Genomic DNA, 19,267 nt, shown 5'->3' with positions numbered 1-19,267 from the left:
GCTTGCCCTAAGCCTTACAAACTCTTGTATCCCACCAGAGGTTTTGGAGCATATGCTCCAAAAAGGTGCGGCACATGTTCACATTGTAGCAAAGAAATGCTTACTTGAACAAATAAACATAGAATGTCAATAGCAGTTTATAAACAGCTCAAGACAGAATGCTAAAGAGTGATACAGATAGGAAATATCTTCTGGGTTTAGAGGGGAAGGAGCAGATGATGCTCTAGGAAAAGATTTCATGAAGGCCGCCATTGTGCCAGCCCCTCAGTCCTCAACGAGGCTGGGTGACACTCCAGAATGGGAGACAAGCCAATTTGAGAGCAGACTGGATCCTGCTTCATTCAACATTATTACCAGTTACTTGATAATGACAGAACCCAACTAGGCGCAATTTACATGGACATGCCATGCCTTACGTGGGAAGGGCAGCAATTCCAGGGGAAAGCTGCCATTGTGGAGAAGTTATCTAGCCTCTTGTTCCAGAAATTCCAGCACAGCATCATGGCATGGAACCATCAGCCCACGCCAGAGAGCTGCATCATCAGCGTGGCTGTGGGCCAGCTTAAGGCCAATGAAGGCCCCACCGTGGGGTTCCACAAGATGTCCCTATTAAAGAACATAAATCATGCTTGGGTTTGCACCAATGACATGTTCAGGCTTGCCCTGCACAACTTTGGCTGACCCCCTCCCAGCGAGGCACTCATGCGCCTTCCTCTTCCCTCCTCTTCCTGATACAATTCACACTCCTCCAGATGCTCCAAACATCATACACAAACGAGCAGGGTCGCGGTGGGAGTGGGCGCAGTGCGCTGCTGCTACCTGGGTATCGTGCATGGCGTTGGGACACTGGACTAGTTACATCTGACAGGAGAAGTATGTGCTGTACCAGCGCATGCCTTGGAAAGACTTAAGTAATCCAAAAGATTTTGTTTTGTTTTGTTAAATCCACTGACAAGTTGCTCTAGTAACCCAAAGAAGTGAAGGAGAAAGCAGCTGCCTCCCTGCCCAGATATTGATTTATTCAGATGTTTCAATGCCTCATGATACAATAAAACCACAAAAATTTTCTTAAGTTTAAAAAAAAAAAGATTTCATGAAAATGGGGAAATGACTCTTAAACATAAGATGTTCACTATTTATAAAGTGGTCCTTATCAATTTCTTAGAGTCACAGATGTTCTGAAAACATATACCATGGGTATGGCACAGTAATTTCATACTAAAGGTGTAGAATGTAATAAAAGTTTACATATTAGGCTATATCCAACCATTTTTTTATAGTTACATGTTAATAATTGGAAAATTGAACATTTCTTGTCTTTATTTCTTTTTTTTTTTCAGATTTAATGTGTTTTATTGATTAAAATATTACATTTGTGCCAATTTCCCTTCCCTCTGCTCCCCTCCACCCGGTGGCCCCCCTCCCTCCAGTTGTCCCCCCCTTTTAGATTATGTCCATTAGTTGTGCATACAGTTCCTCCCAACCTCTCTCCGTCTATTCCATTCCCTCCTACCATGATCCCCAATTCCTATATCATCTCCCTCCCTCTCTCCACTCCCCCTCCTTGTTGACCTCCCCCCAATATGCTTCCCGTACCCACAGTTCCTTTTCCACTCTCGTTGCCTGTTTAGTTTGCCTTTGTTTCATCTCCCTAGCTTCTGTTTTTTAAACCAGTCCCTTTAACATCTCATATAACAGTGGTTTGGATCTAATGAACTCTTTCAGTTTTATTTTGTCCTGGAAACACTTTTTCTGTCCTTCTATTCTGAATGTTGCCCTGGCTGGTTTAGCTCAGTGGATTGAGCGTCGGCCTGCGAGCTAAGTGTCGCTGGTTCGATCTTCCAGTCAGGGTACATCAGAGAAGGAAAACTCTGACTCCAAAAAACCTCCGCTGCCTTGCGGCATACCTCTTCTGGGGAAAGGCTAAGGGAGTAAACCCCGACAGAAAATCCGGAGCCGGAGTCCCTAAGGCGGTTTGACGTTGTAGTCAACACCGGCAACTCCTGCGGCGCACCTGAAGCCAAGCTGTATCGACTCCGTCTTTCCCTTGGACCCTTCAGCTGCGAAGAGAGGGGGGGTCTGCTGCACGGGCAACAGCAGACCCTCCATATCACCCTGCCCAGGCTCTGTAGCTTCAGCTTCACTGGAGAGGACACTCCAGCGTCATCGCAAGATGTCAATTCAACACGGGAGGAGACAGATGCCGTGTCACTCCCGTGTCGGACTGCACAGCCATTCTCGGCGGTGCAGATAGACACTTGAGAAGCTACACCATCGTCTCTCGAGACGGACGGCTGCCGACGATTCTGAATGACAATTTCGCTGGATAGAGTATTCGTGGTTGTAGGTTTTGGATTTTCATTACTTTGAATATTTCTTGCCAGTCCCTTCTTGCCTGTAGGGTCTCCCTTGAGAAGTCAGCTGATAGTCTAATTGGGACCCCTTTGTACATAATTCTTTTCTTCTCTCTTGCTGCTTTTAAGATTCTCTCTTTATCTTTAATTTTTGACATTTTGATTATAATGTGTCTTGGAGTGGTTCTCCCTGGGTCCAGTCTCTTGGGAACTCTCCTTGCTTCCTGGACCTGCAAATCTATTCCCTTCCCCAAGTCTGGGAAGTTCTCCTTTATTATATTTTCACTCAATTTTTCAAGTTCTAGTTCATCTTCCTCACTCTCTGGCAAACCAATGATTCTTATGTTGGGCCTTTTATAGCTGTCCCAGAGGTTTCTGATCCTCTCATTGTTGCTTCCCATTTCCTCTCTCTGCATTGGTTGACTGCTTGTTCCTTCTCCATATTCCAGTTTGTTGAAATGAACTCTGGATTTTTTTTCCTCACCATCTGTCTCGTATGCAGTTTTGTTCCTTTCGTTATGAATGTTTTTCGCTTCTTTCTTATCTTTTTCCTGCTCTTTTGTGAATTCTGTAAGCCACCTGATAACAATGGCCCAGAACTAAGCCTCTGACAGGTTTCTTATCTGTTCATCTGTCAGGTTCTCTATCTGATGCCTGGTGAGCTGTGTCACCGGGATTTCTATAGTTGTCTGCCTCATTTTGACAGATGCGTTTTGTTTTCTTGGGCCGGCTGTATGGGGCAGTGCCTGTGTGCGCGTCACAAGTCAGCGACCGGCGCCTGTCTGCGACCTATTTCGCAGCCCTGTGGTGCTTTCTTTGGGGGCGGGGGTCCAAGATGGATTCACACAGTTATTCAGCTAGGAGACTGGGATCCGTCCTCCCGCCCCCCTGGGCCTCACTGTTCAAGGCGATGCGGCGGCCGCTCTCCCCAGCGCTGGGGTCGCGCACTGCCAGGGGCCCGACCGCAGCCTGGATTCCTCGCCGCCCCGCCGCTGTCCCAGGTGCGACCGCAAACAGCGCTGCCCTCTTTAACTCTTACCTGCCCAAATGGCACCGCTGGTTTATAACTTCATATGTTGGGCTTCCGTGTAGTTTTATTTTCTGGAATTTCTAATTATCCTTTGTTTTGAAGTAGTTGTATTCCTCTCTAGTTGTAGAGGGAGACCTAGCGTGTCCGTCTAAGCCTCCATCTTGGCCGGAAGTTGTCTTTATTTCTTACTGATTATTGAACTTCAATTTCAAGAATTTCTTAACTTATGCAACAAAGAATGTCTGCTTTTATTACTAATGTAGTAAAATTCCTTGATATCCAAGTTTCAATTGATTATTTTGCTTGCCTATTGACAGAAACAGCAGTTTAGGGTTAGGATCCGTTGGCATTCTAGAAATGTCTATAGGCCCTAAGAAGAGGGCTCTGAGGAGATGAGAAGGCTTTTGGTCAGGATTAAAGATTTTTAACTCTTATAAGAAGAGAACCTGTTTTTAATTTCTTGGGAGTCTTGAGACTGTGGGTGTGGATCACTTGCTGCTAATGAACTTTCCAGGCAGGTGGGGATTGTGGGGAGCATGTGCTTCTGCTGCCCCTGGGTGGGTGCCTGGCCACCAGAAAGCCCACCCTGCAAGCCACTTGAGCACGGGATGGACTGGTGGCAGCGGACGGCCCAGGTTTTATGCTATTAGAAGACGTAGATATACAGGCTCAGCACTCCAGTGAAGACCCAGAGCATGTAAAATCTGAGGTTTTTGTTTGTATTCTGAATTCACAGGTGAGGTGCATGGCTCCCACATTAGCCCTGATAAGGTACTCTTCACTCCTTATTGACTTTATTGGCCAGACATCCTGCTTATTTAAAATAAAAGGTTTGGTATATTAAAAAAAAATGTCCTCAGACCGCTGCCAAATGTCCCTGGGGCACAAACTTGCCTCCCACTGAGGGTCATTGCTCTAGACAATGAGGGCAGTGGTCAGAATCTTCTGTCCACCACGGGTGGAACGCAGTGACCTAACCTGCTCACACACTTGGTCACCTAGGAAGCTCATAGTGTTGCGGCTAGTTTTTGCTCACAAGATGAAGAGACAGATTAGCTGAGGCACTGACCTGCAGTTTCAGAGACACCAGCCCTCAGATTCCTAGTACGTGATGAGAAGAAGGCTTAGGAGACTTCGCAGAGGCTTGTCACAGCCAGAGTCGCATGCAAAGAAATGCTCTGCTAAGTGTTTTCACTACATGCAATAAAAAACTCAGACCCCTACCTGCATGTTTACAAAGACCTGAGCTTCTAAGTGATTTGGTGCTGATTCCCTGAGATTTCTGTGAGAAATCAAATTTTTTGATCCCTTACCTACCACAGGCAATGTTTGTGGGCACCTGGTGAGTTCTTGCTCTGTAAGGACATGGTGAACGGAAGGGTGAGCGGACCGGGGAAGCACATTAGTTTGCAGGAAATGGGCTGTCCTGGATAAAACAACAGGAATCCCTTGCAGCCTGGTGAAGGACTGCCGTCCAGCAAAGCATCAGGATGCCAACAGTTTGCTTCATCTTGAGAAAAAACAACAGCCATTCTGACTCGATAGGAAAGAGGTTTTCCGACCAGAGCTGATGGAGATTCCTTCACATTCCACAAACATCTTTGGGACAAGCTTCAGGGTTTGGGTTGTTGTCCCTGACAATGAACTCTAGGTTTGTGTTAGCTGCCAGTATAAAGTACAGTTGACTCTTGAACAATGAGGGTCTTAGGGCAACGATTCCCTGTGTAGTCAAAAACTGAGGTATAACTTTTGACTTCCCCAAAACGTAACTACTGATAGCCTGCTGTTGCCTGGAAGCCTTCCTGATAACACACCGTTGATCAACACATATTTTGTATGTTTATATGTGTTACATACTGTATTCCTACAGCAAAGTAAACTAAGGAAAATAAAATTTTAAGGAAGTCAAAGGAAGAGAAAACACGCGCACAGTACTGCCTGTGCCTCCCTGTCGAGCCCCCTCTGCTTCTGCGCCAGGCCCCCCTGGCCATCGTCACCCAGGGCCACAGGACCCAGTGCGCGGTCACGGATGCTCAGGGTGCGTCAGGCCCCTGACGTTGTTCTCACTTCTCCCTCCCCAACTCCTGAAGCTCGATGACTGCTCTTTCAGGGTTCAGGATTCAGGTCACATATTACAGTTTCCAGACAAGATTCCTGAGTCCCACTGTGGCCTTTCGAGAACTGGCCACGCGCTCCCCTGTGGCCTCGTGTCATTGTCAGGCCTCTGTCACTCAGAGCACTAGATAGCACTTCATTTCACACGCTGCTTACCTCTCCTCTGAGGGCAGGGCCAGGGGCTCATTCCTCTTGGGACCAACAGTGCCTAACACAGGATCTGGAGAATGTTTGTTCTATAAAAGTTTATTGAACAAATAAATAAACAGCAATTTTAGAGCCCTGGCTGGTGTGGCTCAGTGGATTGAGCACTGGCCTGCCAATCGAAAGGTCACAGGTTTGATTCCCGGTGAGGGCACGTGCCTGGGTTGCGGGCCAGGTCCCTGGTTGGGGGTGTGAGAGAGGCTACCGATCGATGTATCACTCGCACATCGATGTTTCTCTCCCTCCCTTCCTCTCTCCCTTCGCCTCAATCTAAAAATAAATAAAATCCTTTAAAAAAACAGCAAATACACATGCTTTCATGTGGCTCTTCTTAAAAATTGTGGTAAAATATACATAACGTAAAACTCACCATCTTAATCACTTTGAAACACACAGTTCAGTAGCATTGAGCTCATCTCCAGAGCTCTTCTCATCTTGTAAAACCGGAAATCTGCAGCCACGAAACACCAGTTTCCACCCCCTCCCATCCTCCAGCGCCTGGAGGCCTCCCTTCTATTTCCTATCTCCATGCTGTCAAATCATGACAGATCCATATTCTGGGTGCCTCACGTGAGCGGAATCTCATGGAACTTGTCTCTCTGTGACCAGCTCAGTTCACTCGCACAAAGTCCTCAAGGTTCATCCCCGAGGCATCAAGTGTCAGCATTTCCTTCCTTTTCACAGCTGAATGACATCTCATTGCATGCATATACCCCGTTTTGTTTATCTGTTCATCTGTAGATGGGTACCTGGATTGCTCCCACCTTTGGGTTATTATGAATAATGCTGCTGTAAACATGGGCATATAATACCTTTTAGGAGTCCCCACTTTCAGTTTTTTTGGGTATGTGCCCAGAAGTGAAATTGCTGGGCTATCTGGTAACTGTGTTTATTATTTGTTTTCTGAGGAGCAGGCATAGTAGTGCAGGCTAGCATTTTACACACATTATTTCCATTTAATGCTCATGATAGTTGTCGGAGGGAGGGTAATTGTTATTCCTTTCTCAACAGATGAGGAAATGAAGGCAGCGAGAGCCAACATGCCCAGTTTCATAGAGCCAGCCAGTCAGTGGCAGAGCTGGGAGCAGACTGTGTTAGTCCCCCAAATACATACTTTGGGGCCCTGCGCCATATTTGCTCTCCTCCAGAAGGGAGGTGGGCTCCCTTGCTCCGACGGATGAAGGCCCACCATGGACCAGGGACAAGGAACTTTCTAACCTAAGAGGCATACTGCTTGGGAGTGGTCAGCAGGGTTAGCTGTGTCCAGCTGCACCCCAGCCCTTCACTGGCAGGGATGCTCTGCATGAGGCTGTAACATGCTTCGCAGTGATACATATCTTAGGATGAGATGGGCTCATAAGCTCATAGTCAAGTTCAGTTACAAATTCACTGATTCAAACCCTCCAAAACAACGTGGTCGCTATGCATTCCTCTGAAGTCATATCTTAATGGGAGGTCCTTTCAATCTGGAACAGACCTCTGGCTTTGTAATTCAACATCTTTTTTAGTGCTTCCAGGCATGAAGGAGAGAGTTGGGTCATAATCTATTCAGTCGTTCAGAAACAGACCCTGCCCCATGTAAAGCATTCAAGACTGGGCGGCTGATGAAACTACCCGGTAAATGGCGGCTTGAAAACACAGCTGGAGACACACCACTGCATCCACAGACACACACTTCTCTTGCATAGTAGCCGCTAGACATAAAAACCTGGGGCAGAGAAGAAAGGTGAGGGATCAGACAGAGAGTTCACGGTTTGCTGTACCTTCTCTGCACCAAACATACAGCAGTGACAGAAAAAATATGAAGTAAAAAATCCAAACTATTTAGATAAACTCAAAGGTAAGATGAGTCCTGGAAATCAGGAGCCATCAAACACATATGTAAAGCAGGGGGACCGCAGCTGTGGGTTTGCTGTGCTCTGGGCTGGAAGTCGGTAGGACTCGCTGGCAGTTTGACTCCTATGGGGTAAAGAACTAAAAATGTTCCACAGAAGGCTCACTGCTGGAAGTGATGGGCAGAATAGCCCATGAAAGGAAGTTGGGAAAAAATAAACAGCTATGGCTGATCGCCACCTGGGCAGATGACATTTCATAAGCTGCAAGACTAGGGAGGCAGGAAGACAGATGAGCATCACAACCGGGTCACCAGGTGGCATGTTACGTGGCTCTGTGAAACTCTGAAACCACCCTGGGGCAGGAGGGCCCAAAATGTCACTGTAGGGTGATGGCTGAGCCAGGGGACAGACAAAGCAGCTGCAAAGCCACCACACGGTGGGCAGTGAGACCAGTGTAGGAAAGAAAACAATTAAAAAAAAACTTTCCAAGAAAATAGAAAAATTAGTATGTGAATCCACTCCAAATTCACACTTTAAAACAGGCTGATGAAGACTTCAAAATAAGTACGTGTGCCATGTTCAGAGAGACACCCAAAGTAATAACTTCATTTTTTAAAAAAAGCAAAAAAGCATTGAAAAAGCAACCAGAAATAAAACAGGAACACGTGATGATTAAAAGAAACAGCTTAAAAATCTTCAAATTTTGAAAATGAAAAATAGTCATTGAAATTTAAAAAATCACATATGGGATAAAGTTGACACTGGAGAGGCTCAGAGAGAAAACCGGTGACTGGAAAGAGACAGAGGGACAAACGGGTGAGGAGATTAACCGCATCTACCTTTTGGAAAGAGTCAGCATGTGACCTGAGCTGTGTAGTCACCCCCCTTGTGGGCGACTCCCGCCTCAGACCATGTTCCTCCATGCAAGGGGCCAAAGGATGCTCTGGGTTGGCATTTCTGCCTCCTCCCTAGTGGAAGCTTCTCAGGGTCTGGGACCACCTGCCTTTCCACAGAGCGCTCTCCCTTGGATTCATGCCGCAGTTTCCTGGGTGAACTTGGGCCTGCAGAAGGGCTCGGGACGTGCAAGCAGCAGCGATGGGCCCGCTGGCAGATCTGGGCCACTTTCGAACAGTTACATCTACCCATCAGGTAGCTCTGAGCAGGCCGCTTAACTTACCTTTCTCTCTCTCTCTTTTTTTACACCAGCGCATTGTGGTGCCTTGTCAGTCTTTCCCTAATCCCATTACTTCAGCAGTGTATCTAGAATAGCCCATGAATCTCCAAAATTCATCTCCGTGAGAGAAGAACCTCTAAATATGTGTGCAAAAATAAGGTGCCTTCTAGTTCCTTCCTGTTCATGGGTCCTGCCTGACACACCTAGAAGCATGGGAGGAGGAGCATTTAGCATATTCTAGATTCCTCCTGGGAGTCAAAGTGTGGAAGCAGGCTTGAGTGCATGAATGAACTCGGAAATATAACCTATATGTAAGGTATATAGAAGGTGAGCGCTCAGAAGATATTTTTACTAATAGAGACATGTGCTTGAAAAGGCCTTACGGCCACTTCTGTAAACATTCCACTGACCAGTGGTTGTGCATTTCCTGGCGGTGCAGAAGCCATTGTGTTCAATACTGTCTTCTTTCATATTCTCTTCCTCTGGCCTGACATTCCTTGCATGATTGCACATGATGAAGTCTGCTTCCGGGAGACAACAGAGGCTGTGTGGAGCTGTGGGACAGTCCTGAATTACATCTTTAGGTCATTTCTTCTGTCACGTGTGTGCGCCCGCTAAGGAACGGAAGGTTGGGTTTGCTAACTGGGAACTTTTACATTTTCTACTTTCATCAAGTTATATCCAGTGACTTTAATTTATTTTCCTCGTCTTTGTTTTTGCTCCTGTTCTGAAAATGAGCACTTTCTGAAGCAATAAGATAGTCAAGTCTATAAGGTAGAATAACGCCCTTAGCTTTATTATATTGTAGAAGCTTAATTCTGTTCACGTTTTTTGCACGCTTTTCAACCCGGCAGAGGCTTAGCTACTAGATGACTACTTAAAAGTTCTTAGGGTCCTGGCTGGTGTGGCTCAGTGGGTTGAGCACTGTCCTGTGAACTGGAAGGTTGCAGGTTTGATTCTCAGTCAGGGCACATGCCTGGGTTGCGGGCCAGGTCCCCAGTTGGGGTTGTGTGAGAGGCAACATTTCTCTCACACATGTTTCCCTCCCTCTTTCCTTTCCTTCCCTTCTCTCTAAAAATAAATAAATAAAATCTTTAAAAAGAAGTCCATGGGCTTTAGCTCCATCTGCAACAGTACAGTCAGTTGGTTGTAATGCTGACACTGGGTTCCTAAAGACCCGCTACGCAACATCTTGCAGCAGGAACCACAGAGCTTATGGGGAAGCTGGGGTTGGGGGATAGCAACCGAAAGTTTTGTCAGTGACATATTAGAACAGAGATAGGAACCGAATAAAACTGGCAGTGCAGTTTTACATGTGTTAAATATTTAGGAAATTCATAAATGTCACAATAAATGGTATTTTACCTTGAAAAAGCTTGTTTGTGGGAGGGCGCATCTTAGCGCTGTAGCTTCTGATTTACCATAAAATGGTGGGGAATCGGACGGACAGTTGTAACATCAGCATGGATGGACATGTATGTGTGTGTCCTGAACATGGCTTGGTTGTGTTGAGCGCAGCTTTTTAAATTCATTTCATGCTTTTTATGGATGAAACCACACAGAACACGGGGGAACACAATTTTCGTTGAGTTAGATCTGACACTTGTTTTTGACTGATTTTTGGCATCTGAACCCAAAAATGACTCCAGTTTTTTCTCTAACACATCCACTTTTTAAGGTACAGGATACCCTCCCTTTGTCCCTAAAATCATACAAAATGTATATACAAAGGAAAATAAAGAAAAAAATTACCTGAGTAGACTGTTTATTTATAGTTATTTGATTCATATAAAGGCTATATATTGTTACTGTAAGTCAAATTGTGTACAAATAGTAAAGTTCTGCTACCAAACATACATATTAAGGTATTTTATCTTTTCAAACAACAAGCTAGGAAATGTCAAAATGAGATACTTGAAACAGTCTCCTTTGGTTGGCAAAGCTTTAACAAATTGCTTCATGAGACCCAGTTTTATGTGCAGAGGTGGGAATATAATGTTCTGTCAACAAGTGGCTCCTGTAGAATGTTTGGATCACCAGGTTTGAGGTCAGATCTTGGAGGCCAGTTTGACTCCACCCAATGCTTCTCACGAGCTCTGCTGTCCCATATACACAGAAAACAGGGATACTTGGTGTACCCGCATTGCTGACCAAGAAAGAAGCAGACCATTTGAAGGTCAACACAGATGATCCATTTGTGCTTGTGATATTGCAACAGATCAATGACTCTCTTTACGTCTTCATATTCTTCATGAAAACAAACTGAACGGCCAATTGGGACTGCACCAAATAAATTGCCATTGTGGAGGAGGACACACTTCGAGCTCCGTTTTGAGCTATCGATGAACAGTCGCCATTCAGTTGAGTTACAGATTGGAATTCCCAATTCCTCTATTAAACCATGTATGTTATGGCAATACACAATGCCACCGTCACTTTGAAAGTACTGCAGAAATGCACTTTCTCTTGATCAGAAGTAGGATGCCTTTGCTCCTTTTTCAAGCAAGTTTTTCTCATGTAGTCTTGATGCTAGGAGTTCTGAAGCCTTTTTGGATAGTCCCAAATCTCATGGCAAATCATTCAAGTCATGCTGATCCAATCCCTTACAAATGGAGTCATCTTCAATTTCAAAATCTTCATCGTTGCTGTCACTTAGTTCTTCATCACACTCCTGTTTTTCGAAAGAGGGTAGTTCAATGAAAACTGGCACTGGGATTTCAGCTGAATGAGGCACTGGGTGTATAGATGATGGTAGACTAGGATCCTCTATTTTACATTTATTTTTCTTGTTCTATCCTGACGCTTTCACTATACTAAAGTAACAGTCACTTGAATGATCTCTGGGCTCTCGCCAAACCATAGGTATACCATATGGCAATTAATCACGTGTTCCCTTTGTCCACATCCGTAAACTCTTGACACACTGCTTGCACACCTTGTGAGGAGCCCAAGACTTATTTTGATCGCCAAGTTTTACTTTAAAATATGCAAAATAGGCTTGCCTGACAAATGCGCTGATGTTTGTCCTTTGGGAATGGTGAAACTGCCACAGATATAACAAAACGAATCAGGGTTGTTCAGGCACTTATGATGAGAAATAGCAGAGGCAGACATGATCTGAAGGGAAGGAAATAAGTACATATGTAAATAAAAAAATAAATTCTGCTAACTCCTTGTATACAGACAAGAACTCGGACTACTCTTCGGAATACAATTCACTATATAGAGCGACACACTACCTCTCACCACACTGTCTCATGTATGACTGAACAGCCTAGACAAGTGTGAACCTGTTGCTGGTCTCCAGGGTCATCCTCCACCCCTCCCCACTTGAGGGAGCTTTGCTTTCAGCCAATAGGAGATCACCAGCGCTTCCCTCGATCCAGGCTCAATTCAGCCTAGAGTGGTTGCATTAAGACAAGCTGTAGAGAAACACTTGACATAATAGAAGAAAACTAACTGCAATTTTGAAATTAGGATGCCTATTTAAGTCTAAAACAGCTAAAAAATCGAACTCAACAGGAATTATGTTAAAAATTTTCCCCTTGCGAATCAAACTTAAAGTTTGCATTGTGCTCAAACTGTTTTCTGATATAGCAAGTCTGATGGCACAAATCTATCTTTCAAAACAAACTTTATAGAAGAATGGACTATATTTTAAATATCGGAATGTTAATCAATCCTAGAATTTTTGTTAATATCTTATTTAACGTTTTGATTCAGTACATCCAAAAATATAACTTCATGAACAAATTTTGTGATGTTATCTAGGAGTTTAAGATACTAAAATAAAAACATGATTATAGATTTTTAATGGTCACACACACACAAAAAAGGAAGTTCTGAATGATGATTCAGGAATTCCTCATAAATTTCCCAGATTTTGTGCCTACATTAAAAAAAAATCATGACTAGCTTGATGTTGGAGAACAAAGAAGAAAGAAATAGAAGTTTAGACTACTGTATTTTAAGACCAAACGAAACTTCAAAACTTACCATGAGATTAAAGGGTATTTATTTATTCATCAGAATACATAGGTTTAGTAATTAGATTGAGAAGATAATTTAATGCTAGAAACATAGTAATAGGCTAATGTGTGTGTATAATTTTTTTGCACTAAAAGCTTATTTTTAAGTTTACTAAAACTGAATATTATAATATTAGTTTTAGCAAATATGTTTCTGATTTTACAGAAAGCTTAAATTTTCATGACTATGCATTAAAAAATAGTTCCTTTTTTTTTTTTTACCTATTCAATTTTACAAACACCTGGGAACACACGACAGGGGAGGGTTTCTCATACCAATACCATTTTAGATCTTTCTTCCTCCTGCACTGTACAAAGATAGCTAAGCGATGAGGGCACCTCTAAGTTCATCTTCAGATATGCATTGAGATGCGAATCTTGGCTGAAAGTTGTTGCCCATACACCATGAGATTTATCTCTGGTAAAAATCTTCATAGGTCAAAGTGAGCCTGAATAATCACATCAGCATTTGTACATTAATTGATAATCCTAAGATTTTTTTTTTTTACTGTCATTTCCTATTACTTAGGAAGGTTTATACTTTGGTGAAAGTATTTCCTCACAGTTTTTACATTGATAAAATATTTTTCTAGAGCAATTCCCTGATCTGATCTTTACAGTTGTCCTCCCTTTTCTGTGGGGAATGTGGTCTAAGACTCCCAGTGGGAGCCTGACACCGTGGGTAGTACCAAGCCTTATATGTGTGTGTTCTCCTACACATACAACATACATGTGATAACATTTAATTTATACATTAAAAGATTCGTCCTTACTGTAGATCTTAGCAACCTCAGCAATAGATTTTTAAAAAATATTTTCTTATTAAGTCAAGAACTTTCACCATTTTACTTAAAGGCAGCACTTTTAGGCTTCTCTATGGCATATTCAAATTGCCAGCATCACTACGTTTGTGCTTTGGGGCCATTGTTAAGTAAAATAAGGGCGACTTGAACATAAACCTGTGATGCTATTACAGTCATCTGATAACTAGGATGGTCACTAAGTGGCTAATGGTCCAGAAATGTATATGGCATGGAGACCCAGGGCAAAGGGATGATTCATGTCCTGGGTGGGATGGAGCAGGGTGTGTCAAGATTTACCCAGAATAGCAATGGCATTTAAAACTTAGAAATTGTTTATTTCTGGAATTTTCCATTTAATATGTTCAGACTAGTTGACTGCAGGTAACTGAAACCATGGAAAGTGAAACCACGGATAAAGGGGGACAATTGTAATAAAATATCTACTTTGACAACTGTGCCACATTCAGGATCTCTAGAGGATTTTCCTCCCATGTTAGGCCCCCTCTGGTGGCAATAAGGGATGAGCTATGATTTAACACTTTTCACAGCTGTTAAGTTTATAGGGATTCTTTCTGGTGTAAGCAAGCCCTCAATGTAGAATAAGTTTAATGCTCTAAGTGAAGATTTTCTCACATATAATGCATTCATAAGGTTTTCTTTAATATAAATCTTCTAATGTGTAATCATGGAAACATTCAACATTTATGGCATTCAGAGTTTTCCCCTAGTTTGGATACTCTGATGGGAAGTAAGAGGTGATCTTCTACTAGACACCACCTGCATTTGGTAGGTGGACAGCATCTCTCTGTATGAATTCTCCGGGTCAGTGGAAGGGATGACCCAGGACTGAGGCATTCCCACAATCCTTACACTTGTCTTGAAAGCATTTATTCCAGTATGAGTTCTCTGATGACGTGTGAGGAATGAGCTTTGGCTGAAAGCATTTCTTCATTGCTTACATTCAAAGGGTCCCTTGACGATTTGAAGTTTGTGATGTAGTAGAAGGCTTGAAATATTTCTGCATATTTTGCCTGAAAAGATTTATCTGCAGAGTAAATTTCCTGATGTTGAGTGAAGTATGAATACAAGTATTTTCCACATTTATTATAGTCATAGGATTTGAAAATTTGCTAGAGTGACTCAGAGAACTCAGGAAAACATTTACTTATGTTTCCCAGTTTATGGTAAAGAATACAACTCAGGAACAGCCAAATAGACAAGATGATGGGGCAAGGTATGGGGGAGGGGCGCAGAGCTTCTCTGTCCACTCTGGGTACATCATCTTCCCAGCACCTCAGTACCTCACTAATCTGAAAGGTCTGAGTCCCTGTTGCTTAAGGGTTTTATGGAGGCTTCAATACTGCGAGGTAATGGGAAATATATATATATATATATTGGTCCCTGCTTGACACAGGGCTCCCGCCCGAACCCCAGTAAATTCCTAAGTGATAAGATCACTAGAAAGAACAATCCATGATTAGAAGCTTGGAGTTTTGAGCCCCACCTTCCACTTCTCCCCGGAGGGTATAGGGCCTGGAAATGATCAGTCATGCCTGCAGGAGGGGGCTCCATGAAACCCTAGTAGTAGGGGTTTGGAGGGCTTCCAGGTCAGTAACAGAACCACCGCAAACCAGGAGTGCGACGCACCCCAGCCCCACAGGGACAGAAGCCTCTATGTTGGAGCCCTCCCAGACCTCACCTCAAGTACCTCCTCTTCTATCTGTTCACCTGTGTCCGTTAATGAACCGGTAAATGTAAGTGATTCTTCTCCTGAGTTCTGTGAGCTGCTCTAGCGAATGAATGGAACCCAAGGAGGGGCCCTCGGAGCTGTCCATCTGTGGCTGGTTGGTCAGAAGCACAGGTGATGACCTGGCTTGTGGCTGGCGTTCGACGCACTGAGTGTTGTCTGTTTGTGGGGGGCAGTCTTGTGGGACTGAGCCCTTACCCTGTGGGATCTGACACCTTCCGCAGGAAGATCATGTCAGAACTGAGTTCAAGCAGTTCTCAAGCTGGTGCTGCAGAGAACTCTTGGAGCGGAGAAGAGCCCCCACACGTTCGGTGACCAGAGGTGAAGTGTTCTGTGTGAGGCGTGAAGGAGTCGCACGGGAGAGAATGGCGCAGCAGGGAAGAACAGGGTTTTCCCTGCGCTGGAGGTGGAACACTGCGTTTTTCCTATACGGTTACGCAGGCACATTGATGAAGTCACTGGTGATGGGAGATGAAGCCCGTCTCCGGTCACTCTGCCCTCTCCAGAGGGGCTGAGTTTCCAACCCTCTAATCACATGCTTATTTCCCTGAAACTAGCCTCCCATCTTTAGGGGTTTTCCAAAGGTCACCCCATAAATACAGACTCAGGTGTTATAACAAACAATTTCACCTTTATCACTCATAACACCCAAATATTACAGCAAACGATGCTCCCCCCCTCTTATTACTTAAGGAAATGACAAGGGCTTAGGGGCTCTGGGCAGGAGATGGGGATAAAGTCCAGCATATATACTTCTTATTGCACCTCCGTATCACAGACGTTGTTTTATTTAAGTCCGTATTGTGGCATCTGTCTGGCGCCCAGTCCCAGCAGCAGCATTCCCGGCACATGGGCAGCACTGAGAGCAGGCAGGGAGCAGCCTACAGGCCGCTGGAGAAGCAGGAAGGGGCTCCGTTTCTGGGCTGAACTTTTCTACTGGAGATTGCGTTCACACACACTGGAAATGAGGCTAAGTAAAATTTCCAAATCAATAACCACATTAATTGTATTCCCTACTCTTTTACGGATTATCAGCAGCAGGGATTAGAGCGAATCTTTACTTAGTGATTATAAAAGGTTTGAACAAGTTGTGCCTTTGAACACTGCTGACTTTTATTTGCTTTTACTTTTTAAAGTTATCAGAGACATTTTCCCAGAACGTCTTATACTTGACTTGGTAAAAAGATTTTTACATACTTAAAAGTATGTTTTTCTCGTAGATGAGTGATTGGTTAAACAATGATTCCACCCTACTTCAATTCTCCAGGATATAGTCATTTTCAAAATATAAAATTGCATTTTAAACACTCTTTATTTTCTTACAGGTTTAAATATTTGATATGTGAAAAATTGCAAATAGCTACATTCATTGCACATCATAAATATGTTGTTACTTCTTAGACTATTTCTCTGATCCTCATAAGAAAAGTACATTGAGGACAGGACAGCTTAACCAAAGTTCACTGTGAAAATACTTTGCTTTATTTTCCTTTAAACCTCTTTGCACTTAGGATACAGTGTCCTGATCATTGTGTTATCATTTTTTCTGCACACCTGCTGGTCACCCGCCAACCCCTCATTTACGGAAGACACTTACAAACTCTCGACCCCAAGTCTTAGCTTCATGCTCAATAAAGTCAATATCTACAGTAAAGAAAAGCAACCGCTGAATTCTGAAAGTAAAATGAAACAAATGAACTGTGTGTATTAGTTTCTTAAGACCACTGTAACAACCCACCACAAACTTGGTGACTTGAAACAATAGAAATTTATCCTCCCACAGTTTTGGAGACCAGAAGTATAAAATTAGTTTCACTGGGACCAGAGCAAAGCAGGGCCATGCACCCCTCACAGGCCCTGGGGAAAATCCAGTCCTTGGTGGCCGTTGTCCCTGCCTGGCATGTGACTGCATCCCTTCTCGCTCTGCCTCCGTGGTCACATTACCTTCTCTCTTCTTCCATTGTCCTCTTATAAGGCATTTGTGATTGCATTTAAGGCCACCCAAATAACCCAGGATTATCTCCACATTTCACAATCCTTATTATTTACATTTGAAAAATCAATTTTTGTCATATAAAGTAACATTCACAGGTTCCAGAAATTAGCACCTGGATATTTCTGGGGGCCATTATTTAGTCTACCACACCATTTACTGAGTTGGTGTTAAAACATCTGGACAGGAATTTTTCCAAATTACTTTAAAATATATCACCTTGACTGTAGGGTATACCTTATGGACTGAAATAATTAGTTAACAAATCTTAAACTTTTCAATAATATGTATTGTTTGTGGTAGTGTTATGGTTGTTCTGGGACTTGTTTGTGTATTGCTTGAGAAAGAAAATTAGTAATTATATTGGTATAATTGAGAATTTGGGTTTTCAATATGGGCCAATAGCAAGACAGATCTAAGACTGATGTATTAAGTAAAAAATCTTGTCCTGAATTTGAATTGGAAGCATCAGTTTGAACTCTAGCTCTGTTTGGAAGAGGTTTAAAAATACCACTATTTGCAAGTGATGAAATCTGTAGCACCTAGACCAGCGGTTCTCAACCTGTGAGTTGCGACCCCTTTGGGGGTCGAACGGCCCTTTCACAGAGGTCGCCTAAGACCATCGGAAAACACGTATGTAATTACATATTGTTTTTGTGATTAATCACTATGCTTTAATTATGTTCAATTTGTAACAATGAAAATACATCCTGCATATCAGATATTTACATTATGATTCATAACAGTAGCAAAATTATAGTTATGAAGTAGCAATGAAAATAATTTTATGGTTGGGGGTTGCCACAACATGAGGAACTGTATTAAAGGGTCGTGGCATTAGGAAGGTTGAGAACCACTGACCTAGACTGTGGTCTCTAAATAGCAATTTCCACTAAAAAGAACCAAGGGTTCCTTGAAGAAATGGTTAAATCCAGGTCTGGAGGAGAAAGAGTGCAAGATGAGCCTGGTACAACTTACTTCAGGAAACAAAGAAGTATAAAAAATAACCAGTTATGTAATGGCCCAGGAACCCACTTAAAAAGACTTCCACAGGACAACTAGAGCATTAAGAATAAATGCAATGAATTTGAAGCACATTAAATAGTTCAAATATAATACATGAACCCAAATGACATTTATAAAGAAAGCAAGCTTGAAGCATCTGACCCATTCCTTGCTGCCATCCATTCTTGATTACTTTGCAGACCCTGGTTTGATGCTGAAATGAGCGTATCTGTATTACCTGAGTCTGGTGGAACAAATGCCCAATTGCACAACCTTAAACTTGCACTGCAAAGTTGTAGCTTTGAGTAATTGTTGCTCTGCCACTGCTCACTTTTTGAAATCTGTCATTAAAGACAGATGTCAGGCACAAACGGGGCTAATTCTTAGAATGTTTAGTTCTAAGCAGATCATTGGTCAGAGGCCAGAGTTTGAGCTAAGGTTGTAAATGTGAATGATGTCCATGCAACACCTCTTAACCTGACTTAAAGTTGATTTCCTAATTTTGTAAGTTATTTAGCATTAAGTCGCAGCCAAATAATCTTATTTCTAGTTTATTTACAAAATAGCTTCTTTTTGCAAAAACATGTTAAACTAGTAGTTTATGCCATAATAACTACTGATTTATGTATTTGCTAAAGGTACCCTTTTATCTGCTGTGTATTATAGCAATAAGAAATCATTTTGTTAAGAAAAAAAGCAAGCAAGCTAAATAAACAAAAACCTCACTGGCCTCTTTTGGCATACCCTAGAGAACAAACTGATTTTGAAAGATGTTAAATAAAGGAATAACTCACATATTTATCACTTTCCTATATATACTGTATCCCAGGGTAGCCCAATACTTGATGAGGGAGAGTTTATAAGTAATTCTATTTATAAATGAAGAAGGAATTACAGATTTAGAATATTACTAATTTGAAACCCTTAAGAATTAATAGATTTTGGTAATGACCATCAATAATTGCTTACATCACAAATA

General features: G+C 42.8%; 1 pseudogene; it reads left to right on the top strand.

Annotated features, from left to right (window-relative positions):
* Positions 1-297: 297 nt before the first annotated feature.
* LOC149997412 (nuclear transport factor 2 pseudogene) lies at positions 298-681 on the top strand (annotated as a pseudogene).
* Positions 682-19,267: the final 18,586 nt, after the last annotated feature.

Source organism: Furipterus horrens, unplaced genomic scaffold (genome assembly GCF_987537825.1).
Source record: "Furipterus horrens unplaced genomic scaffold, mFurHor1.1.pri manual_scaffold_11, whole genome shotgun sequence".
In the NCBI taxonomy this organism is placed as follows: domain Eukaryota; kingdom Metazoa; phylum Chordata; class Mammalia; order Chiroptera; family Furipteridae; genus Furipterus; species Furipterus horrens.
This window is presented reverse-complemented; position numbering and strand designations above follow the sequence as displayed.